This window comes from Agelaius tricolor, unplaced genomic scaffold, assembly GCF_023055355.1.
Source record: "Agelaius tricolor isolate 1412-34295 unplaced genomic scaffold, bAgeTri1.0.p SCAF_6, whole genome shotgun sequence".
NCBI classification, from domain to species: Eukaryota; Metazoa; Chordata; class Aves; order Passeriformes; family Icteridae; genus Agelaius; species Agelaius tricolor.
This window is the reverse complement of record NW_027269266.1, coordinates 27443655-27467173: the sequence shown is the minus strand read 5'-3', so window position 1 is coordinate 27467173 and position 23519 is coordinate 27443655. Positions and strand designations below refer to the sequence as shown.

The 23519-nt window shown below is 37.4% G+C and overlaps 1 protein-coding gene across 2 annotated transcripts in view; it reads left to right on the top strand.

Moving 5' to 3' along the window:
• The window catches only part of CRPPA (CDP-L-ribitol pyrophosphorylase A), a 258141-nt gene that overhangs the window by 177333 nt on the left and 57289 nt on the right, over window positions 1–23519 (top strand). The window contains exons 10-11 of one of the 2 annotated variants that reach the window (XR_011679497.1): window positions 20508–20699; window positions 21480–21549. The gene's annotated coding sequence lies outside the window, so the exon portion shown is untranslated. Of the gene's footprint in view, window positions 1–20507; window positions 20700–21479; window positions 21781–23519 lie in introns of those variants that run through there. The other variant, XR_011679496.1, reaches the window with a different exon arrangement.

Sequence of the window (23519 nt, the reverse complement as noted above, 5' to 3'; positions counted from 1 at the left end):
GACCTGAGCCTGCACAGCCTGAGCCCCAGCATCACAGGAGACAATCACTACACTCAAACAGAAGAAATTACATTTAAACTTAAGAAAAAACCCTTTCACTGTGGTCAGGGTAGTCAAACACTAGGACAGGATGCTTGCAAAGTTTATGGAGTCTCTGTACCTGGAGATATTTGAAATTGCAGCTGAACATGGTTCTGAGCAGCCTGCTCTAGCTGAGCTTGCTGTGAGCAGGGGTTCATAGTAGATGATCTTCTGAGGCCCCTTCCAACCTCAGCAATTCTGGTTTTTTTGTCACAGCGGAAGGTTGTGAAGACAAATCAAAAGAGGATAAATAGTGAGGAGCAATAAATTATGAGCTTCTGGTACCCAGACTTTTTCATTAAGAGCTAGTTGAGGTACATATGACCTGTGTATTGTTCTGCAGGCATATTCATATGTGGAAAACATCTAGTTTCTTGATCCAGATGGAACATAAGGAAAGTCTAGTCAGGGCATCCATGACCAGATGTGGGATTCAAGAAACACAATTGAATATTGAGAAAGAAAGCAGTTAGGGCATTTAGACACCACCTGATTTAGGTGAAAATCAGGCCTTTTTGTATGCATTGGTTTTTCTTTCTTTTTTTTTTTAATTTAAATTCTTGAATTTTCTGTATATCTGTACTTCTGTTGCTCAGGATATTCATAAATTTCCACCTTCAGGCTTAACCATGCACAAACAAGAGAGGAGTGAAAAAGTTCACATCCACTTCCAAAAGAGAAAAGAAAGAGATTTTTGTCTGTCTTTCTGGACATTCCTACCTTTGAGGCCATATCGTTGCTGATGCTCTGTGCCAGCAGCCTTGCATTCTTAATTTGAATATGTATGTAAAATGGATGACCCTCACCTTCCCACAGCTGTGCAACTATTATAACTTCAAATAATGTTTTACAGCTGGGGCACGGCTGAAATACTGCATGTGGTTACTTACTCCTTTATATATGGTATCCTTCAGTTCCAATACGTGTCTGCTGTTCCTCAGTAGGGCAAATATTGACATACAGTATTTTGCTCCCCTTTAGCTCTCACACTTCCCTTTTAACCAGATGTACCAAACTCTTTCCTAACCTAGTCTGTCTCTACTGCTATGTATGTTGACACCAATGGACTTGTGAGGAAGTGGGCCTGTCAGCAGTGGATATTTTTCTCCTCCATTGTCGCTGGAATAATGACATCTCTTTCTTTATATGGTTTTGTGTCCTACAACTCAATAATCCAGTGCAGACCTCACTGTCTGACTGCAAGACACCAGTCTGTAATTCGCCTAATAAGCCTAAACAAAGGAAATCCCTAGATTTAAGGACAAGAATGTGTCCTGCATTCTTTGTATTCTGCAGACTAGAGAGCAAAATTGCTCTCCTCTTTAAAGTCAGAATCCTTACCCATACCTGTATGGTCAGATTCTTTTAAAATGTAGCAAACAACATTATACATAATTATGTTACAGCATCAAGATTTTATTTGCTATTTTAGATGTTTTCCTTGTTTTTTACTTTAAGAGAAGTGGAATATAAATGTTCTAGAAGAATACATGCTGAGGATAGCTTTCAGCTGCTGCACTCTTAACTTAAGCCAAGTGCCTTGGAAGTGCAGGTATGTTTACATCTGGGTTTTATTTCTGGCCCACCTCTAATAAAGATGCAACAACGATAAAGCAAAACACAACACAACATGATAATATATGGCACATAATAAAGAACTGCCATAAGTACACAGGGGGCTCAATTTTGCTTTCACTCTATCTCTGCAAAACTCCACTGTTCATGACTAAACCTTTACAATTGTCAGAGTTCCTTGTGGTTCAAAAAGAGACATTTTCCAGAATAATGAGGTCACTGGTTCCCATTTGCCATTCCACAATATTCTGTTTATTCCTAGAATCCCTGTTCTTTCAGCAATAGCTGATGCTCTCTGTAGCTGTTACTCCTGTGGGAATTGAGACTTTAAACATTCATTAAAAAGTGAATTGCTATTGTTGACAAAATACAGATGGCCAAGCATGAACTACTGACACCTATGAGCACACTTTCAGTGCAGTGCATGGCGACGTGGCCATGTGAGTGCTCTGGTTGCTTTTACCAAACCAGTGTGTGTCCTTTGTTACCAGACTGGCCCCGGTGTGTGCTTGTATTCCTTTTCCTAAATATGGCACAAGCTGTTAAAGTAATTTCTTTAAAAAATGAACTGAACTTATTTCTGCTTTTGAAAGTGAGAAAAGATATGCTCTTTCACAGCAAATCTAGTAGTGCACAATATTCGTACAAGGCTCAGCTCACAAGATAATTACCCTGAGTCGAAGCTCTGCTTCAGGCTGCTGCAAACATAGCACTCAATGGCTCCCAGAGGCTCTGTCTGAGCTGTGGGGTGTGCTCCATAACCAAATCCTTGATCATCTGGGGGGGACCCGCCTGGGCCGGAAACTGGAGTGTGGGGGCGAAGGCTTGAAGGGAGTGAGCAAGAAGCCAGAGTGCAGCTGGGGCACACAGACACACACAGAGACACACACACACATGGCTGTAGGGGCTGGGAGGCACACCCGGCTTCCGCAGGTTAGACTCAGCCGTTGCTTTAAATCAGCCATGTATTTAAATGGTTTATTAAGCTGCAGCCAACAGACTTGTCTCTGAAGACTGCAGTTAGATGCTACACCTGGGTGTAGCATGCAGCATTACACTTGCATAATGACATGTACTGCACTCCAGGTTAACATGTGGAAAAAGCTGAGGGAGGGCTCAAGCATTTAACATTTTCAGCTTTGGGAATACTGTGTGGTAAGCTAAGACTGAGACAATAAAATGAAACTGGTTGGAGTTTTTGCATCTTTTTCAACACTTCTAGAGGTAGAAATTTTGCGCAGAGAGGTAGAAATTGAAAAGCTACATTGAGCTTTAGGTTAATTGGGGCTTAAGTTTTTTCTATTTTTTGTATCTTCTTCTATCTTCTCCTCGTCACTACTGTAACTCACTATTTTTCCCCTCACCTTATATATATAAGTAACATTTTTTTCACTGTTTTGTTACTGATATATTCAAACTCTTTTTTCCCCCTCCCCTTTACCCCTTTATTTACAGTTTTGTGGTCCTCTTTTCTCTCTCATAATCCTTTTGTTTGGTTTTTTTTTTTTTTTCCAGCTTTTGGTTCTTTTTGAGGTGTGGAAAATTGCAGCTTGCCATTGTTTTTCTCCAAATGGTATTTCCCATCTATTGTGTGTGAGTGCATATGTGTGTTTGTGTGTGCATAAGAGAAGGACAGGAGATACTGTAAGGCTGCCAACAAAAATCAAAATTGGAGGAGACAGCAGAGCAGAGGGAGTAAGAGACTGTCTTATTGAACTTGGAGAGGAATGAGGCCCACCTGGGGCTGAACCAGCCATTGGGAAGATTAAGGAAATAAAATAATTATGGAAAGTTAGTGCTGGAATTGTGAATGGGCCTGAGAGACCTGGCTGAGGCTCAGGAAATGGGAGTGGTGGCTGCCTGAGCTGAATCAAATGCTCAGTCACTCAAAAATGGAACAAATAAGGATAGAGTAGACACACTGAGGAATTGTAACTTTTGTACTTTGACTTGATTTTTTTAGCCTTATGGATTGAAAGAGGATAACTCTTTCTTTTCTAAAGAATGGAATCTGAAAAATATAAACCCAAGTCTATTTGGTGAACATTTAGAGTGCTACGACCAAATACCCAGAAATAAGAACACAGTCTGTAAGGAATAGCTCCTCCAATCCTTGACCTTTCAAATCAGAGCAAAGCTCTCGGCACCAATGCAGTGAAACACAAATGGGGTCAGCACGGTTAAAACAGACATAGCTGTGAGCTTAAGGCTCCTGCTTCTCCCTGTTTTTTCATAAAGAAGACTTAAGGTAATCTCTTTCTAACTGAGTGGGTATTGTCTGCTTCTGAAATGCATTATCCCAAAGCTAATGCTAAAATGTAAAGAACAGGACAGTAGCTTGAAAATTCATTTTTTGCCTAATCATCCAAATGACTCTAGTGTGCACCACAATGAGAATTTAATGCTTCATCTTTTACTCTCTGGTTTTTGAGTTCCTATTCTTTTGAACTTTAAAAAGTTCATAGAAAAAAAATGCACTTTAGTAAATAGAAGTATCTTCCAGCATGCACATTTTCTTAAAAAATAAACCCAAATTCTTTAAAAATTATCTAGTTTAGCTTCCTAATACACTTTTCATAATATCAAATAGATTTATTTGGTGGGATATCTATTATTAAGTCTTATATGAAGTGTGGCTAGAAATTTAGAACCAGTTCCTCAGCTAGAATAAATGGTCACAGTCATCCATAAGCAGAACATCAAGTTCTGCTTATGAGTAATAGAAGTGGATGGCTTGAAAGGTGCAAAAACTTGGTGGACAAGATGCAAATGAGATGATCAGCACATGGTTCATTGTCTCTTGTCTGGATTGATATGTCCACTTAAATATATAAACATGCTACTTATGCCTTGTTTTTTCATATTTCTTTGTAAATATTTCTTAGTAGCTTATTTATTGTTAACATAATGACTGGACTTATGGTTCAATGTTTCATATGCAACTCTTCTAGTATTATGGCATATAAAAAGTTTGTAAATACAGGGATATTTTAAGACTGGTCTTGTATAATAATATGGTAGGTAGTATGAAACTTTCTAATGAAAGGGAAGCAAGTTTAATGCAGTTATAAATGAAATAGAGAATTCTTGTACTCTAAATCTTGGTGAATACCATCAACACTTTATGACTGAGGGATTTGAGAAATGATGAAGGAGGAATAGGATAGCAGTGATCAGAGTAAGATTTTTTTTTAATTGCAAAGAAAGAGAAAGAAATCATAAAAAGAAAAACATCTATTTTAATTGCTGTGTGCTACTTCTTCTCTAATCACAACTTGCACCGCTGATACAATAAACAAAACTGATGTGAGAACATGTCAATTTTTGTAGGTCATAGAGTCCTTACTAGACCACTGCAGAAAGCATACAATTTTGAAATGCTTGGAGGGGCCCACCAGATATTAACTTAAGAATTATTAGTTGTGGGTAGAAATAGGCTGAAGGCATTTCCTGCTGTGAACAACACTTGGAAGTTCTCCTTTTGCAGTACTCTAGAAAACAATGGCAGAATTTATGCAGCATTCATAGACAGCAGATATCCCCAGACACTTCAGAAATGCTATCAAATTAAAACTGCTCTTCAGTAAGGCTTCATATTTTGTTTTTGTTGGCTGTATAACAATAATTCAAGTGTGAATGTAAAATGACTCTTATTTACTTGATTGTTGAAGTGTAGATATTATGAGATACTGAAGTGAATTTTTTAATATTTATTTTCTGTTCTGGTGGTGGTGATAAAGACTTTCTAAATTATAGCTGATGAAAATGCAGTCAGGAACTGTGGACATGGCCTATCCTGAAATCACAATCAAGCCTCCCTGTCTCTTTGACCTGACTCATGATTGGTTGCTGTTAAACCTGTGTGTTCTCTTTTTCTGATGGATTCAGTTCTGTAAATCTTGTCAAACACTACTATACCCAGGGTGTGCAATATAAAAATCCCAGGTTATATATTTGGGAAGAGCTATCTCTCCAGCCCTGTATGTTTGTTGATGACTCCATACCTCTCAATGTGAGTCCAGAGCATACTTTTACTTACTGTGGTATCTTTGATGAATATTGGCACACAGGCTCTGAAAGGACTTTGAAACTATGCTGTTCTAACCACCTTTACACTGGGAGAGACCTAGAGATGGACAAATATCAAGGTTTTCCCCACATCTACACAAGCCCAGACAATAGCATGTGGGCATCACCTGGGTGCTTAATAGCAATAGGAGTTGAGCAAAGGTTTTAGTGGAGAACCATAACAACCAGCTGCTACAAATGAGCTGACATAAAGGTTAGTGTGTTGACTGTTCAAGGCAGGGCAGATTAATTGCTTATAGATCAATGCAGGAAGATGATGTGAATCCTGCTTCCTTTTCTGGTTTCCTCTAGGGAAAAGGCTACTCTGAGGTCCCTCTTATTTAGGGCCATGCTAGTGAGACAGGCTTACCACTCTGAGTTATTATTCACATTTTCCTTTAAGTCCCCAGATGTGGTTGCTAAAAGATTTTGAATGTTTGAATCTGAATGTATTTAAGAATGAATATTGTCCTCCATTCTTGTGGAAAGGTGCTGAGAAGTACTGTTGTCTGTTTAACAGATTACACCATCCCTGCATTTAAAATAAGTGGTGTAGGCTTCTATATGATTTTTATTATCAGTATAAGACATGGGGTAGACTGGGCTCAAGAGCAAATGGGTACTATATGGCTGGCTGGCTGCAGAGAAGAGGGGTTGAAAAATTAGCAAAGATTGATTTAATGATGTAGCAGTTTCTTGAAGAGCTAACAATGCCTTCTTTTTCCTTTTGTTTGAAGACTGTGAAAAGGAGGGATTTTCCTCTTTTTGTACGTCCAAACGGATAAGAAATTCTACATAACAGCTTTTACTTATGTCTGGGTAGCAGTAAAGCTCCACCAGGCTTATGTTAATGAGAATTGTGTCCTGGATTTGGTAGAATCCTCATCTAACCCCGGAAGAGTACAAAGCTTCTATAAAGACAGACTCATTTTTGTCACTAAGTCTATGAAATATGTGAGTACATTATTAATCTTAAAATATTCTATGTGTACAAGGAATAAAATGCTTAGCACTTAATTGAAGCTGGGTATATTACTGGTTTTTGGTATCATCTAATTCATTTGAAATCAAACCGCCTTTTATTGGTTAGTATCAATTTGCATAACACTAAGCAGAGGAAGAAAGTAATTGGCAATGATAGTGCTACTTCTAAAGATTCATTAGAATTTACTTGACTTTTGGGATTAGCATGGATTTAGATTTGGTTGCTCCTAAAGTTGGAAATAAAAGAACATTTTATTATATTTATTATTATAGAACCTTTCATGTTCAAAGTATGGGAAGAAAAAATATTCTATAAAATATTCTCTAAACATAAGAGTGGAATAAAAAATTTTCAAGATTAAGAAATGCAAATTGACACTTTGTGTAGAACCTGTATTGATTTTGACCAAATGGGGCAAAGCTTCTTAGATAGATAAAAATGCATTGTTATATTTGCAGGGGATAAGGGGAAGAGGAATGACTGACTGACAATAGGCAAATTTACCTTCTGTCCTTGTATATAAGTAGGACATAATGACTCTTTAAGTTATGGAGCAGCTAGAGAATATTTTACTGGAAGCCGTTCTAAGCAGTGGCTGGAATAGGCTCTGTGGGATCTTTATCTGTCCCAAATCTCAAAATGTGATCAAGCCTACTCAGTAAAATGTTTGGATGTATTAGAGTTTGCCCACGTACAAACCCTTCTAAAAAGCCAATTATTCTACTGGTTTGGGGAGATTTTCTATCAGGACTTTACAGAGTCTCAAGTACGACCTATTGTACCATATGAAAGTGTAGGAGGGAATGAATTTTGATGTGCTGGATATTTTATTTAAAGAGTTAATGAACTGACATATGTTTATACTTACTACTGATAATCTTCCTTTGGAAAATCCATCTAACTCCTCAACTGTACAAAATTGGCATCCTACATGACCTAAATTAGATTTGAAAATGATATTTGGATAAAAATCAAAAAAATACATCCTACTGGTTATATATGATTGCTTTATTATGTTTGATAAGAATGAAAAGCCAAAGGATTTGACAGTCCCAGAGCCTGGCATGTAAAATGAAATTCCTGAATGTAAATTAGACAGATTAAACTATCCTTTAAAAGACTCGTGATGGAGAGGAGGATATATTTAAAATCCAATAAACTTCAGACCTCCTTAAAATGACTTAAAATGAGGTCCCAAATGCTTGCTAAGAAGAAACTACACTGGTTTTGATTTAATAAAAAAGTCGTGGATTCTGGTTTGAAAAAAATGCCATCACTGTATTCACCTTACAGAAATAAATATGAAACCATATGGAGAAGCATATTTCCACAAATATATTCCAATTTAAGATGAATTAACTGTATGTTCTACTTTGTAATCAAACAACAGCAAATTTCTTGTATTTCTCTACAATTCTTAGAGAAAATTATTTCAGCTTCTGTATGACTTCTCATAAGAAATGCCCAAAAAATAATGTGCTTTTGATAGAAGTTCTAAATGGATATCTTAATAATTTTTTTGTAAGATATAGGTGTCATAAGTAAGGATGAGGTATTTTTATGTTACTAAGTTGCATATGTGATTGGCTGTGCTGGTAAAAGAGCACAAAAGGGTCTTTGTTATGCTCTCAGTAGAGCTATTTATACATTGTGACTTACTGTGTCCAAAGACTGCTTCCTGCTTCCGTTAAAAAGTAGTCCCTCCAAATAAAATAAAAGCCATAAACCCTAACATTACTCAAGCCTTGTCTATTGAAACAACAACAAAAACTCACACATGATTTTGCATTGCCTATATAGAGTTCTCTTGAGTTTACTTAAATACAGTTCCAGATGAAGCATACTGTGAAAGCAATGCCTTCCATACCTAAGGAAGCAGAGAGACATTTTATTTGGTTTAAAAATAATGATGGTCCAAGAAATCAGGTGCATCTACAGGGTATAGTTGAAGCTGGGGAGGAGTGCAGCAGTTCTGGTCTTTGTATAGACCATAAGCTCCATAGTCAGCCATTACTTTTTTTTGTGTTCTGCTTGAAGACCCTGGCAGGAGACTTGATACATTGCTTTGGTCTTTGCAATCAGTTTAAAATAACTATGTCTGTGCATCTTCCCTCCTGGTTCTCCAAGCCCATGTCCACTACAGCTCTTCCCCCCATATCTGTATGTGCTACATGATGAGTTTCACTTTGATTTCATAGTATTTTTAAAGCTAAAGTGCCAGTTTTCTTACAGCTTCTATGTAGATCTAGGGAAGGACCCCTAAAGCAAATCATCAGGAAAAAAAAAAAAAAAAAACCCAAAAAAGAAAAACATCATGTAAGATTTCTCTTCTGAGAACACACTCTGAGAACACACATGGTTTTTTGCAGCCTTTAAGTGTTGGGCAATAACCTTAGTCCAGAAAGATATAAGAAAAATCTCAGACCCTCATACAGACTAGTGCTCAGCATAGGCATAAACAAGAATTCTTAAAACTATGACTATTAGAAAGCTTCTTTGAAAATTTTCAGTAAGGTATAAAAATTTTAATAAGATCCCAACCAGCTATTTGCATGAATTTTTTATTGGGAAGGAAGAAATTCCACTGTCCTAAAGTTCCAATCCTCTCCTCAATTTAAACATTTAATATGAATAATATATATCTCTGTGGGTTACAAAATGTAGAATTTGCTGCTTCAGCTGTATTTCTGAATCTTTTTTCTTCCCCAATACACTCAATATGGCCTTTGATTTTTCTGTCTGTGATCATTCTATAGTGTGCCAGGGAGAACTCATTCACCATTTCTCTGCCAGGAATAATCTAAGCAGGCGACAGGTGTGAATGGGAATGAAGTGAAAATTGGAACTATTTAACTGCATCTAAACCAACCGTTATGTACATAATACATGTCTCTGTCCCCAGAGAACACTCAAATCTCTCATTTTAAATGTGTTAATAGCATTTATAGACTAATTTTGGTTTAATTAGTGCTATTTTTCTGTAAAACTAAAACAAAACAGAGTTAAGCAGAATCTCTGAAGACCCTTGATTCCTTTACACACACTTCTCAACCAAGAAAAATAGACTTCATTTACCCTAAACCTTCTACCATTTGCATTGAAATGCCACAACAATATTTAATGAAGGAAAGGAAAAAATGCTGTTGCATATATTTGCATTATGTGTTTTTTAATGTAAGTTTCTAATACTGTTCCCATGCTTAAATAGCAAAGCATAATTAAACTTTAGTTTTCACTGTAATATTGTATTCACAGATATTTTCACGAGTTTCAGGAGCAGCATAACATACACACGGAGACATATTTCAAGTGAGCAGTAGGGTTTTCACTGATTCCTGTGTGTAATAACTGATTAAACTAGATAAACTGTAATTTTTCTGTTCAGACTGTTAGGAATAATTCAAGGAGTGCTCTGTATAGATCCATTATTTTTACCCTCATACTTCATAATTATTATGCAACAAGTTTTATTCACAGTTTTACACATAAATCCTGAAGCTCTTGGTTATTTTTTCCTTGTGTCAGAATGAGCTCCCAATAATGTGAATGGAAGTTCAACTTGAGTAAAGATAGAGTAATAAAAACTGGATCCGGATCTCAGGATTTGGCACACGGACACTGGATCTATTAAGTCATCTTGTCCATATTCCTGCCAATGCAGAATTGTTCCCTTCAACATAATCTCCAGTGCCTTATTCAGTCCAATTTTAAATGACTTGGGTGAAGTGGTTTCCATTACTTCACTTGGTTGAAGTATTACTTATTCCACAGACTAATATAATGCTTTTCAAGCTGCTTCATTCTCATGGATCACTTCCCAATCCCAACATTTCCCCCAGACGAACGTGTATGAGTAAGGGTAAGGAAAATGTGTGTAGAGTATAAAGGCCAAAAGGAAAAAGTGGCATGAAGTCCTTCCCCTCACTCAATGTCTTTCTCCTTACTTCATATTTCTGAAGTCTGCCTCTTTGCTTTTGCCAGTGAAACTTGGACCAAACTTCCTGACAAACAGATCCACCATAAATTGTTCCCCATTTTTCTTCATGTGAATATTTCCAAAACTGCCCTACTTCCCCCTTCCCCCTTATCTGTTATATCCTATTACTTTTACTTCCCTCTGCATTTTATTTATTTTTAGTAAGGCACTGACTTTTACCAGTTGTTGCTGACTCTTCATTATTCATTACCTGTCACTTAACTCTTAAGGTATTATTCTATTAGAGAGAATTTTTCATAGGGGATCCATGGAGTATATTTTTTGCAGGTGCATATGGGTGTGTGCAATAAATATGACATTTTACAAATTATCAGGAACACTAAAAACAATTGTAATAGTAGACAAGATTGATGAAAAAAACATTGAGAAATGGAACAAAGGTTTGTGGGCCCTGTTTTGTAGTATATCACATGTAAACAGATAGTTAACGCTTTGAATCACAGAGCATGCAAAATGAGGTTGAAATACTTGGTACTGTAACTGAAATTCTTACTAAGATCTTTGTTTCAGTTTTCTGCTATATATACAATAGATGCTGCAAGAACAAAGACTGAAATTGGTACTTTATTGAGATGCAGAAATTCAACAGCAGGAAATAATCTTCTTTGAAAGAAACCCCTATTTCCGTCCTCTTGTTTTTTTTTATATATCCTTTAGTAGCTGATCACTTAAAACAGGTGCTGTAATTCATGATTGGACATTAAACATTTACGATGGATGGTGTCTGTGTTTAGAGACAACTTTATGTACCACTGCTTGTAAGGCACTTCCTTTCAGGAATCAAGTGGAAATAAGATCATGTAACACTACAGCAGATTATACATTCAAATATTACAGCTGCTTGAATTATTCATTGGTGTTCACTTAGTTTATTTTAATATATGTAATTATTCAGAAATGAAACTTGATTCCTACAAATATGTTATTTCGATAGATGTGTTCAATAAAGCAATAAAAAAGGATGCTATATTAGTACAAACATGCCCAGGTTTCTGGGCTGTGACAGCTGTAGTGGGAACATCTGGAAGAAGTTGCCAGTCATTCAAAAGGGCAAGAATGGTAGGGCAAGTCTGGCCATGCCAGGGAGAAAGTCAGAGCAGGGTCCTGAGGCCATGGTAAGAAATGGTGCCTGAGCTCTGAAAAGCCTTATTGCAGCTTTGTTTGACTGATTTATGTTCTCAGACGGAAATGAACTGCTACCAACTGCCATCCATGTGAGCCAGCTTCATGCAGAATGATTACTGTCAGAGGTATATACTCACCTTCACTGGTTTACACACCATTCTCTTTACTGAGATATTCATATCTGCCTCCAAATCATCAGCATCTGTAATTTCAGCTGTGTGTAGATGAGGATTCATGCTCAGCACAGACCTCACTGCACTGAGTGCAATTAGACATCTAATAACATGGGTAGAGGTGTTTTAAAAATCCATCCATAAGCTCTGGCAGGATGGTGGAGACTATTGTCTCATGGTGTAGTTGAATCCATGCAGACGTGCACCCCTTCTCTTTTCTCTGCTCACATGAACGTTTTGCTCTGATACTTGTGCAGTTGTAAGAGGTTTTGAGGTGCTTGTCATGTAGAGAAAAAACAAGCCCTTTCCAAGGAAAAGATACACATGAACTTTGAAAGGCATCCTGCAGCATGTGGATTTTCTTCTATTGCCTTGTCAAGTGTTTGTGTACCTGGAATAGACACTGCAGAGGCACAACTCTGATGAGATGCTTTGATAGCTAGACACATTTTGTCTGCAGGGCAGAGAATTTGCTCTTTTCTCATGCCACTCTTATTAACCTGCAGCACCTCCTCTGGGTGCCACAGAGGTAACTTCACCTGGCCTACTGGGAATAGTTGGGTGTATTTGAGTTTCCATCTCCAGAATAAATAGGTGAATATCCCTCTCACCTGTCCAAACTCTGCATAGGTATAAGCTGTGTGAATATAAGATACCTAGGATGTAGAACAATGCAAACATGTATTCTTAATCCTTGTCTCACCTGTATGAATACTCATGATGAATCATGCATCATTAGCCCTAGATGTACTTAAGCCAAATCAGAAAAACCTTAATGCCAAATATCTAAGGTTTATTTAGTACATTTTTATTTAATAGATTTTTTTCTTGTAAATTGGATATTTAAGAGACTCCTTTACATTTCATCTCAATCCTGACAGATTGGTAAATTAATTTTTCTGCTCCTTAGCACAGGAGACAGAACATCCATGAAAGCAACATTTTCCCAACTATTTATATATAGTATAAATGGTCTGCTATTCTAAGGACAAAAAGCAATAAAACAAAAATGGGATATCACCCAAGAAAATATTTGAGAGGCAAATAGAACCTGGAAAAGAAAGAACACAGGAAAACAAGACACAATACAGAAGGTATGTCATATAGGAAACATTACATCCTCCTTCTGGCGACAGCTATCGTCAAACCTGCTTTTATCAAAACAAAAGCTTCTTTGACCATAATTGGTCATAAAGGCATTGGATCCTTTTTGAGCTAGTTCTGTGTTACCATGACATGTGGACTTTTTTGTAATTTTTTCATCAAAACAAGTCCTAGCAGTGGTAAGTTTGTTCAGAATACCTTTATATTGCCTCCAAGCTGTTATTCACCAGGAGTATGTGCATTGGAAGAAGGGTGGTGAACAAGGCCAGATCTGTCCCCATAGTGGTGCACTGTCATCAGTATATGGATTAATTAAGAATGTTCTCAGAGAAAATTCCTATTGAAATGTTCTTTAAAGTCCCAAGTAATTCAAATTTTGAGAATATGAGCCCTGAGAACAGGCTCTTTAAGCACATTCTTAGTCACTACCAAACTACCCAGGGTATTGCCATGTGGTGAGCTCATTCAGATGTTAGTTTCCCACTTACCTGCTCCAGAGTAAGAGGGAATTGAGCCAAGGTTTCAAGCATTATTACCTAGGCTCTAGTTAATTGCCATTACACTCAGCTTCAAGAACACCATCTGTAGGGCAGAGCCTTAGCTCCCCAAGATTTAGCTTGCTGACAGCTATTGACTGACAACTTATAGCACAAGCAGACAGTGACAGGTTCTCTTTGGCAACTAAAAGAAAAAACCCCAGTATGTTTTTCATCTGATTAGGTGTATGGAGATTACAGCTTAATTTTGCAGTAAGTAAACATAAGACAGAACTTCTTTGAAGAATATACTTTAGAAGCCTTTAGAAAAAAAAAAAACCACCAACAAACAAAAAAGCTAACAAAAACTCCCCCAAAAGTTTTCATGCTAGAATTTGAAGAGCAGCAAGATCACTATGGAGAGTCGTGGCTGGAAGTCCACTATGAAGCCCACTATTGAGTCACATACTACAAAGGAGCTGAAGAATATCTTTGTTTGTAGATGGAGGAGTGCCTTCACTAAGTCCTGGAGTACTTTGCAACAGTCTTTGTCATAATGAACAAACAAACTCTGGAGTACAGAAAAGGTGGTAGAAAGTGGTAGCAGATGAAAGAGTGTTTTTGGACTGTGCACAAGTGTCTTGGACGTGAAAGGCCTTACACTTCTCCTTCTCATTAAAAGAAAATTATTAATTACACTTTGGATTAAAGATACACAAATTATCCTCACCTCAAAGCATTCTTCAGAATCTGTAGATGTGGACTTTGAGAAGGCTTGAGTAGTCCATCCTATTCAAGATGATAAAGAATTTGAGTGACTGTCACAAGTTGTGCAGTTGATCTTATGCATTTGTTTTACTTGCCTGAAAGAAATAAGGTACTCTAGTGAGGTATTTGCTTTCACCAAAGCCCATGTTGCTGATGGCCATTGTGCCTTTGGCTTTCAATGGGGGATGCTATGTGGTTGGCAGGAGGTTTAGAGAAAAAACAGGAACCTTTGTTTCCTTTCATTTAAGGAAAAGAAAACACGGCAGAAGGAGCAATGCTGAGCAGCTACCTGAAGGCTGCTTTGTCTCAGCTGAATTGGTTTTTGATAAAAGTATATAATATATTGGAAGAAGTCACCAAACTATATCTATAGTAAGCAGTTTTATTTAGAGTTTACACTCTCTGATGAGGAGAGATAGCAATGGAAATCCTACTAAGCAGATGTGCTTTTGAAACAGGACTTGAAGTCTCATATAGTACCTAATAACAGAATTAATAGCAAATATGATAAGGCAAATGCATGGTTGTCAAACTCCACTTAGCACCTTTTTCATCACACATGGAGCAAAGAAATCATGACAGTACAACATGCTGGCAGCATGAGAATCTATCTCATTTAACATTGTGCTACTGCTGTCAGTTGGGAGAGCACTTACTCAGTTTGGTGATCTCCCCTGAATACCCAGGATCATTTAAAGTTGGTGGAAATGTGAATGCTTTGCAGCATCTGCTTTTTACATTGTAGTGTTCTGCAACCTTAAAAACAGATGTCTGAAATAGTTTATTGTGCTTTTCCTCAAATATTATACAGCACCGGTATGTGCAGAGCACAAAGGATTATCTCAACAGTATTGTGTAGGTCTTTGTCTTTAGTTTATGATCTCTGTGATCTATTGTATGTAAACCTTTTTATGAGACTGGGAAGGGGTGGTAGCCTAAGTAAAATTAAACACTGTACTGTGACCAAAAAAAAAAGCCTCTCCTGCTCTGTAAATGGCCCCACTGAAAACCCAAAATAGAAAGCCTTTGGAAAATGAAATATTTTCTTCAAGCAATTTTGACCCAGAGAAATATTTAATGCTAGACAAGATGTTGGGTTTTGTGCTGGCAATAATGGGACTAATTTTCCCAAGGGATGGAGGAGGTGTTTTCTCCACTCTCTCACATGTTGAAATTCCAGTGGGGAAAGCTTAGCTATTTTAATCATGTTGTCTTCTAGTTCCTGCATCACTTTCTTCTGTGAAATAAATAGAGTCAAGTACCAGCACAGCTACAATCCAAAGAGCACAGGATTTTTCCAGGAGAAATGAGTGATATATATAACGCTTTGTTCAAGCGTCGGTACTATTGTTGATTTTAATACATTCTTGTCTTTATGTCTAAAGAAGCATGCCAGCATGAAGTCCTTATGCTGAACAAAAAATCATTCCTCTACTTCTCTAGAGGAAAAGCTAATCCAATCTGTCTAATTTACAGCTTGGTTTAATGGTCAGATCACTACTGGAAATTTTCATAGTATTGTAATAACATGGAACCAATCAGTAGATTGGCCAAGATAAGAATGCATACACTTACACTTACTGAATGGCAGGAGGTGATTGGAACTGGATGCTAAGGAAAATACTCTCAAAAATCCAAAAGGGTGTACATGAAAATTCCAGTAAAGGAGACACACTGGATTGTTTGAAAGGCATTGGAGAGCAGAAGTCTATGGACTCATTCCCTTGGTTTGCCCTTTCCCAGCATTTTTTCTTTATTGGTAGCTGGGGAGTAATGCAGCTGTTTGGCCTTCTGCTCTCATCTGATGAACCTCATGTTGATACATTTTTAAATTAAGAGATAGAAATGTGCAGAATTTTCATAGCTTGTCACTTTGCTAAAAGATGTAATGTATAAATTCAATATTTTACAGATTAGGAAAGGGTTTCCCTTAAGCTTCCTGTACTTTGGGAATGCTGTAAACATTGACCTATAAATAAAATGTAATGTTTCCTCTTACAATAAAGATTTTTAAGAAGATGGCCTTGGTGCTATACCTTATGAGGAGTTCAGTCTTGTGCCAGATTATGTGTTTCAGAAAGAAATGCTGAGCTGAAGTGGCTTAGTGGGCTGCAAGAACAAAGAGATTCTGAATGGCTCAGCCATGGTGAGATTGTGGTGTTCTACATCCACAAAACTTCAGAAGCCTAAGGATCTTCCATGTTGAAGTTATTGGTACCTTAGGTCTTCTGAAATCTTACTCCATTATCATACACCACATTCAATGAAAGATAGGGAATTTCTTACATGGAACTGAGCCATGTGAAAGCTAGAGACTGTCTCTTCCTTAGAGCCATCTAATCCTCAAATAGCCTAAGTTCAGGTGCCCTCTCACTGTAGACTTTAATTTTTCCCTGGCCAATAATTTTGTTGTCTATACTGCTGCATCTGCCTATCCCTGAGGAGGTGGTCACTCATCTCCCTCCAAAACTTCATCAGAAGTATCAAACAATACATTCCTCTTTGATCTTGATAGAGTTCAAGGAGCATTTGGACAATTTTCTCAGGCACGGGGTGTGACTCTTGGAGATGTGTGCACAAGTAAGAGTTGAACTCAATGACCCTTCTGTATCCCTTCCAACTCAGCATATTCTGTGATTCTGTGATCTATTCCAAAAGGCTCAGTGTGGCAGGCAAGCATGTAGGAACCTAAATCTTAGAGAGTATCACCATGGGGCAGCATCCACATACTATATTCAGCTCACTTGAAAGGATTTATTACTGCTGACTACATTATGGAGTCATCTGGATGGAAATACTCACCTTTGTCTTGTCTTTGTTTGTTTTCTTTTGAGCACAGTGAAAGCAGTTGTGAGCAATGATGTAAGCCTCACTAGCATAAGTCTGTCCTTCGTCACAGTTTTCCTCATTATAATTTCTTTTTCTACCTGAAAATTATTGTGCAGGGCAATCCAGAAATCCCAGATGTGCATTTTTCTTGTGCATATCAAATCTACCCTACATGCACAAATCCTGTGTGCAGGGCAAATACAGTAAGATCAAAGCTTCTTGGGGGCATCTATCCTGCTGTGCATGTGACATACACATTTCTTGCATGGAAAAGACAAGACAGCAGGCTTAGGAACATGTGATAAATGTGTGAGCATGTACAAAAACATTTGTCTAGATAAAGCAAAGTTATGTTCCAGGCTCGTGATCTCACATGCCCAGAGATGTGAGTGCCACCAAAGCTCCAGAGAGAGATAAAGAGCTCCTGTTGCTCAGCTTGTTGCTTCCTGGCCAGTAGTGGGTGAGCTCTACACACTGGGTCTTATCTATCCTTTTCTAAAGACTACAGATCTACACTGTTCTAGCCCTAGATGGCCACCTGCATTTTCAAGTATTTTTGATAAATAAACTCTGAAAAGCTAGTCTCAATGCCTTGACAAACACTGATGAAACCCCAGACTATGTAAAGAGCTAAGGCAGAGTGATTTGACTTGCAGTTCCTCCAATAATGAGAGCTGCAGTTCATCCTAGAAGACCACACCAACATTATTTAAGTGCTTTAATGGGGAATTAGGTTTCAAATTTTAGTCATCGGGAGTTTAATGTTGTGGTCATGGTTTGTGTGCATATTGCACAACTCGAGGGTAAAACATTGAATAGAAACTTTTTTTATCCCCTGGTTGTCTTGGAAATCATGTTTCATTAGAGCAGTGCAAAATGTTCACAATGAAACACCAGACCACACAAAAGTCACCTGGTGTGGAGTTTCGTTACAAACTAGTAACGCAAACCATATTTATCAAAAGATTTGCTTAGCATTGTGCAACTCCTGAGTGACCTGAACTCAATTTTAAGCATATATGGTGTGTGGCTTTGGATCAGAATCATGCAAAATTCATAGCTTTGCATGGTTTTGATGTGAGGTGTGAATAAACACCAGGTGAAGCACAGCAATTCCAATTGAGTTTCAATTTGATCAGGATTCAATCCTCACCCGGTGTTAATCGGTGTAGCTCCATTGAAGTCAGTGATTTGCCCCATTGTTTAGCTGCACCAATTTACTGTAGCTGAGGACCTGATTGAAATTTTTAGTTTGTTCGAACCAGAAAGTCAAAGTCTAACTCAGTGGGTGTGAAAGTATTTGGATCAAAATGAAAGAAAATGTTTGGACAAATACTCGTGAAATAAAACTAGTTCTATATTTTGCAGCTGTAAGGTCATAGCCCTGAAATACAGATTTCTAATGATGTAACCATAAGTTTAAATTCTTCCTTACTTTTTTTTGTTAACCAGAAAAATGAATTTTTCTATATCTATCTTGTTTTAAAAGAAAAACCAGTATTTTTACCCAAATCCTATAATAATCTCAAATAAAAAAATTATAGAGATAGCTAAGAAAACTCATGACCTTCATTGCAAAAGAATGCCTGAGGAATCTGTATATTATATTTATACTTTCATGTTTAATATAAAGCTGTAAAGGCAGCAAAGACATTGAAGTGCTACAGGACTACAAAGTTGATCCTAAAGATAAACTTTTCCAGGCTAATCCTGGAGAAAACTGAAAAGTGGCATCTTTAACTTGCCTTTCAATTCTACTTCCTTTTTTTTATTGTTTCCTTTCCAACAATTGACTTGCCCTTCTCCCTGAATATACTAAATAAAGAGAAAACAAAGCTCTAGTAATTCAACAGGGTGTACCTCTGAAGTATCTCTAGTGTGTTCTGTAGAAACAGAAGTGTGATGTCATGCATTTAACATTAATGGTCAGTGTGGCTTCACTGTCTACATCCATACTCCTAAGTCAGGGCAATGCTCCTGCGTGGTGGGAATTGATCAGCTGTACTGTTAAATTGCTACATCTGCCCCAGCATGGTTTGGGTTTTTTTTGCACTGCCAGACAAATTCTGGGCACAGTGACCATTTCCAAATTGGATGTGTATCCCTGCGCTTGCAGGGTGAGAGAATTAAACATTATGGTCACAGTCCAGGACATGGCAATTATTTACAGCTATCAGGATTGTTCTGGCATGCTTAAATTACTAGACTTGTTATATTTATCTAACGACTTCTGTTCACCACGTGACATAAGCAGCATTAGTTCAGATGTCACATATGTTTGTTAGTAAGACAAATTTTAGGAATCTCCCAAAAAACCCCAAACAACCAAACAAGCACTTCTCAAAAGACTAGTGCTCCTTGCTGGTCACACAGACTAATTCAGGACACTAAATACAGGTGTTTTTACAGTAAACTATAAAAGAAAAAAGAAGGTGGATTTCTAATATGAAAAGAATCCTCTTGGCAAATGTATTAAAACCAAGAAAGGATGGTGAGTAAATGTATTTTTCTCAGTGGAACAAGTGAAAACTCTGTTAGAAGTGACTGGTAAAACATGCTATCACTGCTTTGTCACTTTGTCAATGTTTTTATTCTTTTTCCCTTTCTTTAAGTTTAAAAGTGTTTAAGGTGTTATGAGTTGAATCTGGAACAATTTCTTATGCCATTGCTTTTGCTTGGTAATAAGAAATAAGAGGAAGAACATATACAAGTATAAAAGCTTTTATGAGAAATGCGAAAATAGAGACCAAAAACTTCCCAAAAATTTTGAAATCTCAGCCATGTAATGGGTTTACAAAAGGCTTGGAGAACATTTAAAATAAACAACTGACAGCATTTACCAAAACTCTACTGTTTTTATGGCAAAAGGGGTGGGGTGCGGGGAGCACTTCAATAGAATGACTTTTCATGGGTGTATTCCATTTGGTCACTTTTCATTGGGAAAATGATAGTCAATTTGTTCCAGAGAATGCTTCCATTAGAAAATTTAGAAGATCCTGTCACAGTCACAGCCTGTACAGTGAGAAATATCATTTAAAGTGCAGAGTTGAGATGATAATGAGGTAGGAGAGCAGCTTGGTGTGGGATCATTTCCAGGTGTAGAACTGCTTCTATTTTGCCCCTATCAGAGAAGACATTAGGAAAAAGTAAAAAGCTCCCTTTCCTTCCTGTTTAGTAATTTTGTTCATCCCTAGCAACGCTGATGCTACATGTCATGATTGTTAAAGTCTAGTTGGTTAGATAAAGAGGTCTGAATGTGCTAAGTTTGCAAAAGAAATCTGTTGTATGGCTGGGAAATCTCAAACTCATATTTTTTTTTTTCCCAGAGTCAGAGAATGAGGGAGAGCTGTAGCTTCTGGAGAAGAGTGGAACTAAGGAGTGAGCCTAAAAGAGTGAGAAGAGTGTTGAGAGGATTGCCCAAGACATTCCCTTAGAACAGAAACCACTGGAGAAGAGGGATGGTCCACTGGGTGACGAAAGGTCCGGACTGAGAGCTGGGAAATCTACAGCAGCCTGAGGTAGTTCTTGAAAGGTTGGCTGCTTGCCTGTCTGCCTGAGGTATAAGCCCCAGACCTGTCAAATTCTGCATACAACTCTGTGCTGTTCTGTGAGTTGGGACCTGGAGTTTTGACTCAATGCCAAGGGCCTGCTCTGCACCTACTGAAATATTTGGGGTATTGTCAGGCATTGTAAACTTTTTCTTGGGATGTATTCATACAGAGGTTTCTTGGGGTGTATTCATACAGAGGATTTCTTGCATTTCATACAAAAATATAATTTTAAGAGGTGTTGTGAAAAAGATCAGTGGCTGAAAATTTAATTTCCTGCCCAAATGGATGACGCCTGCAAGGTAAAATAAATGCATTTAAAGAAATCAGCTATCTAAATCAGTCTCTTTCAAAAAGAGTTTACCTCTGTCAATAAGGCAGAATCTTGTGAATCTACACACTTCATAATTTGCACATAAAGTTGGCAGTTTTTCCCCACTTTTTTGGCAATGATTTAATAGCTGTAGCAAGGGCTCAGATTACTTGGATTATATTATATTACACAATATAGTGCAGCGTATCTACAGAAGAACCTTATTAATTTGTATTAATATGAACCCACCCACAGTAGTTTTTGGGTTTAAACTAGTCTACTCCTTTTCTTTTCTTTTTTCTTTTCTTTTCTTTTCTTTTCTTTTCTTTTCTTTTCTTTTCTTTTCTTTTCTTTTCTTTTCTTTTCTTTTCTTTTCTTTTCTTTTCTTTTCTTTTCTTTTCTTTTCTTTTCTTTTCTTTTCTTTTCTTTTCTGGCAGAGCAAGGAGGAGATTTCCATCCAGCATCCTGAACAAGTAGCGACATGGTGTGATGGTGGAAGTGTGGAAGGTAGGGAAGGGACCAGATATGAGAAATATTCCTTTTAGATTCAGATGACATAATTTTCCTCCATGCTACTGGATTAGGAGTCAGAAGACCAGTGTTCAGCTCCTGATTCAGTAATTGATTGTACTGTTCCACTAAGTCATACATTTGCTGTGTCTTTCATAGTTCTGCAACAATCTGTGAAATGGTGATAAGACTTTGATGCTTTTGATATCCTTTGCTTTAAGGTCTTGTGTATATTTTGTATGAGGTGGAATTATTTGCTTTTAAAATGCATCCTATGATTTCTTATGGAGGAGTTTGTTTGGAATCACTAAAAACTAGAGTGGTTTAAAATACCTTTGCAGAGGGTGAAAGAAGAGTGAGATTTTGGTTCTTCTATCTGAAAGATTGGAATTTGAGACCAAAACCAAGTTATTCAAGTGTTGTTAAAAGCTGTTGACTTTAACTAAAACTAATTGGTTCAGTTATGAAAAATTTGTGCTCATCTGGACAATGATTAAGAATAGGAAAGAACAGAACCTGGCCATGTATAATACTGCCTAATTTTAATGAGGATGTGATATTTATTCCATCTACAAAGGTGTTTCTGGCTAATGACATGATTAAAAATTTGGCTTGACATTATCTGAGCTTGAGCAGCAAACGTGACCTTGCATTTTATAGGATTTTTAATAGGATTATCATGAAGGAGGGAGCAACTAATTAGAAGATGGCAGGTTTCCAGTTTCCAGTTGATGACCTGCTGTTGCTGCTGCTTGTTGCTGTCCCCAGAGTGAGCAGAGCAATATGATCCTCGGCTTCAGGATGTACAGAATGTTCTGTGGTGTTCAAGTCAGGCGCTCTATGGAAACTTAGCAGGATCTTGCATCCTCAGTGCTTTTCATGCACTTGAGCTGGGGAAATCTGCCAGAAAGCCAAACCAAACATTTTTATGGGTTTCCTCAGGCCCTACCTCCACATCTTGTTGAAAAATTAAAGCACACAATCATGGGTGGGTCTGTTGAAGCAAGCAGGCACTATTATTCCAGGTTTTCAAGGTTGTTTTTCAGTCAACTAAGGAAGAACACATCTGAATTATTTTCTGAAATTTTTTGTAGAAAACCCTAGTTCAGAAACACTTTTTGAATAACTCGAAGTGACTGCAACAAGAAATCATAGAAAGTTGAGATTTTGCTGGAAGCATAAATATCCCAGAAATTAAGCAGTATAGTTTTATTGATGAAATGGAGTTTCAGATGAAAAGGTCCAGTAGTACTCTCATTTCCCACTCCCCATTTCACTCCCACTGTTTGAATTCATTAAATACTTAGAACAAAGTCTTGTCAGAATTTCTTTTTTATTTTGACTAGATAGAAATATAAATCCTACAAATAAAATGACAGCTGTGGCAGCTTGGAGTTCAATGCAGCTTAAACACCTAAATATTTGCACAAATTTTCAGATGAAGTTTTCAGTCCACACTTTGCTCTGTTAAGGCTATATGTTTATCATCACTGGGCCAGCTAGTTGCAGCTTGTGCACACATCCTCAAACAAGCTTTAAATCATACTTCTTGGCTGCCATGTAGACATGTCTTTAACCTCTGCATAGCAATGCCAAGCAGTAAGCTATTTTTTCTGATGCAATTTCATTGCATTCTTTCTGAATCCTCATCTTTGATCTAGAAAGAACATCCTGGCTGGATAGGAAGTTAGTTAAGGCTATATATTTAGTTCATGTTATAAAAATTATTCTTAAACCTTTCAAGACGTGCATACCTAAGACCAATTAAAGGGATTTTATTTCCATGCTCTTTTAAGAGGTCAAACAGTAGATGCCAATTGTGCCAAAATGCTTTTCTAGTACAAACTATTCAGAAGCCAAAAAATACAGGACGTCTTCATCCAGAGATATTGCCAAGTGCAAGCATTCAAAATAAAACTGTAGCATGATTAGGTTGCATGCACCTTTTAATCTGAGGACACATTTGC